The sequence below is a fragment of the Mirounga angustirostris genome, unplaced genomic scaffold (assembly GCF_029215605.1).
Source record: "Mirounga angustirostris isolate CCGP_5_RB_7025 unplaced genomic scaffold, mMirAng1.0.hap1 SCAF_8, whole genome shotgun sequence".
NCBI lineage: Eukaryota > Metazoa > Chordata > Mammalia > Carnivora > Phocidae > Mirounga > Mirounga angustirostris.
In genome coordinates, this window is record NW_026991716.1 from 132,762,502 (window position 1) to 132,766,276 (window position 3,775).

Sequence of the window (3,775 nt, forward strand, 5' to 3'; positions counted from 1 at the left end):
TTAAATTAATCCCAAGTAGCTATATTGTTTCCTTTTCCTGAAGAAAACTGTAGGCTTGTAATCATTATAATTCTAGGTCCTGTGAGTATTGTGTAGCAATCAAACACTTATTAACTGCCACTGTTAATGCAGCCATCAAAAAAAATGTAGAATGTATAAATTTCAATTCAATTTAGGAGATAATGGAATGACATAGTTAAAAACTCAAATCACGAACAAAAAACAAAAGAGAGAGAGAGAGAGAAGAAAAAGGCCAAACATATTGAGGCACAGAAAAGAAACATAAAAAGAAAACAGAAAACAGAACATTTTTAAATTCAAATGTATTTATTTTTTGTTATGTTAATCACCATACATTACATCATTAGTTTTTGATGTAGTGTTCCATGATTCATTGTTTGCATATAACACCCAGTGCTCCATTTAGTACGTGCCCTTTTTAATACCCATCACCAGTATTTAAAAAAAAAAGTAAAGTTCTCCTGCTGGCCAAAAGGAGTCATAGAGACTTAACTAACTCTCCCATTGAAACGATCAAAAACAGAATGAGATATATAAAGCAAAAACCTTCAAGATATTGGGCAATGGCAACAAAGGACAGTGATCCCTGAGAAAGATAAATGATGTAAACCCCACAATTGCTCCAACTTACTGTCTTGAAAGAGGTCCCAGTCCACTGCCGTAGGAAGGGGAAACACTGACAGAGAATGTGAGTTGTGAGATAGAGATAATAGTCCAAACAGCTAGATGTCATCAAGCAGGATCCTGGAAAGAAAAGGGCTGCACAGAAAAAGGACCCTGACATCTGCAGAAGATCCCTCTTGAGTATTCAACATAGCACTGAATAGTGCAGGTATGTGAAGAAGGTATGCAAGGCTGAGGAAGATCCACCCACAAGGATTAGAGGGCCCATTTCTACCAGCCAAATGGAAAAACATCCTATTTTATGAGGCATTGGGTAGAATATTCAGAAGGTCCTCTAATCTACTAGTCAAAAAACCCACAAAGGTACATGGGTCGGGACAGGAAATGATCTTAGCGCAATTTTAGTTATCTTCTCAAAAATCAGCCTTTGTTTTTACTAATTTTCTCTATTGTTTTTCCGTTTTCTGTTTCATTGATCTCTTTTCTGACCTGTATTATTTCCTTTCTTTGGCTTGCTTTGGGATTAATTTATTCTTCTTTTTCTAATATTCTGAAGTGCAAGCTGAGGTCATTGATTTGAGACCCTATTTTTTCCTCGTATGAGATGTTAGCACTATCAATGTCCCTTAAGTATTGCTGTATCTGCATCACACAAATTCTAACAAGTTGTGTTTTCATTTTTATTCACTTCAAAATACATTTTAATTTCCCTTTGAATTCTTTGTCCTATGGGTTACTTAGAAGATCTCTAAGAATCCAAAAATATTTCTCTTTATTATTGCTTTCTAATTTAATTCCACCATGCTCAGAGAACATATGTTCTATGACTTGAATCTTTGAAAATTTATTGAGACTCATTTTATGTTCTAGAACATGGTCTACCTTGTTAAATGTTCTATGTGTAATTAGAAGATAATGCATTCCCCCCCTTTTGTGGGGGCGGATGTTCTATAAATGTCAGTTAGTTCAAATTGGTCACAAGTATTATTCAAGTTCTCTATATCCTTACTGATTTTCTGTCTACTTGTTTTATTAATATTAAGAGTAAATGATGACAGGATGCCTGGGTGGCTCACTCAGTTAAGCATCTGCCTTCGGCTCAGGTCATGATCCCAGGGTCCTGGGATGGAGCCCCACATCTGGCTCCCTGCTCCAGGTTGAGCCTGCTTCTCCCTCTGCCCCTCCCCCTGCACGTGCATGCTCTTGCATTCTCTCTCTCAAATAAATGAATAAAATCTTTTCTTAAAAAAAAGTAGATGATAAACTAACTATAATTGTGGGCTTGTCTATTTTTCTTTGCAATTCCAACACTTCTTGGCCTTTTGGGTAAGATCAAGTGTAGTATCTGTTCTTATTAGTTTATTTTTCTTTGCAGTTCCTTCATGTTTGTCAGTTTTGGCTTGAGACTCCACTATTAAATGCATAAATAATTAGGATTATTAAGACTTCTTCATGAATTGACCCCTTTATCATCATGAAATGGCTCCCTTTATTGCTGGTAATATTTATTCTGAAATCTACTTTTTGTGATATTAATGTAGCAACCCCAGATTTCTTTTGATTACTGTTATCATGGTATATTTTCCCATCATTTTCTTTTAAATTTATTTACCACTTTTTTACATATTTCTTTATACTTTTCCTTATTCTCCTTATTTGGAGATTCCATTGTTCAAACTTTTTCTACAGCTCTCTGATATTATCTTCATTTTTGTTCATTCTTTACCTCTCTCTATTTCAATATGAATATTCTTTATTGCTATATCTGCCAGTCCACTGATTTCTTTCCTCTGCAATATCTAACCTACTGTTAAACTCATCCAGTGTATTTATCATCTTAGACATTATTTTTTTCACCTTGAGTAGTTTAATAAGGGGATATATACATTTTTCCCCAGCTTCTTGAAGAGGTGTATTATGATTACAAACACTGTTTTAACATCCTTATCTACTAATCCTGTCATGTGCATCATTTGGTTGTTTCAGTTTTAATTTTTAGTTTTACTGCTCATTAAGGATTATATTTTCCTGCTTCTTTGCCACACCTGGTAATAATTTCTATTATTTGCCAATATTATGACTTTTACCTTGTATGTCGGATGCTATTGTATTTCTATAAATATTCTTTACCTTTATTCTGGGACAGAGGTAAGTTTTTTTAGTATGATCCTTTCAGGTCTTGCTTTTAAACTTTGCTAGGCAAGACCAAAGCAGTATTTAGTCTATGATGAATTTTTCCCACTACTGCAATAAAAGTCTTTTGAGGACTTTTTTTGATATCCCATCAATTAAGAGGTTTTTTACTCTGGCTGGTGGAACTATTCTCAGCCCTAGTTCAAGTACTGTTTTCTCTAATCCTTTTAGGTGGTTCTTTCTTTGGTCTCAGTTCCCTCACATACATGTACTTATCAGTATACACTTATGATAAGAAGACTTGAGAAAGAACTCTACAGGTCTCTCTAAATGCAGCTGTATCTTCTCTAGTACTGTCCCCTGTCAACTCAAACCATGTTGGCCTCCATGGACTCAAGCCCTCTCTTCTCCTGCTGAAGGAGACCAGCAGGTTCTATCTGGGTTTTTATCTCCCTGTATTATAGCCATAAAACTTTCTTCAGGCAAGAATTTGGGACAATGTTCAAGTTCACCTTGTTTGTTTCCTATTTCCCAGGCATCACTGCCCTTTGTTGTCTGATGTCCAATATCTTAAAGACCACTTTCATAGATATTTCATATATTTTTACTTATTTAAGAGGTTAAGTCTAGTTCCTTTCATTGCATTTCCACTGGAAAGAAAAGTCCCAGAATTGAAGATTTAAATTTACAAAGTACTGATCCAAATAAAAGTAGACACCAAGTTTAATATAGTATACCCTCATTCTTCCCAAGGATATAATTATTGGTAAAAGAAAATGGATGATTACTAAGAATGGTAAGAACTGAAATTACCTTAATATTTTTCATTTCATACACAATAAAGGGAAGAAGAAAGATTTTTTCCATAAAGACATCTGATGCTGCCTCAACTTTTATTTTCTCAACTGCTATGATCTATTAATTTTCCCATCAGCTACTTCCAAGGAAGAACATTTCACCAAATTCAGCGACTGGCTAGCTGTCATTCAGTGTGGAC

General features: G+C 34.8%; 1 pseudogene; it reads left to right on the forward strand.

Moving 5' to 3' along the window:
- The first annotated feature begins 1,951 nt into the window (after nt 1-1,951).
- On the forward strand, nt 1,952-2,112 carry LOC123838105 (U2 spliceosomal RNA; annotated as a pseudogene).
- The last annotated feature ends 1,663 nt before the right edge of the window (nt 2,113-3,775 follow it).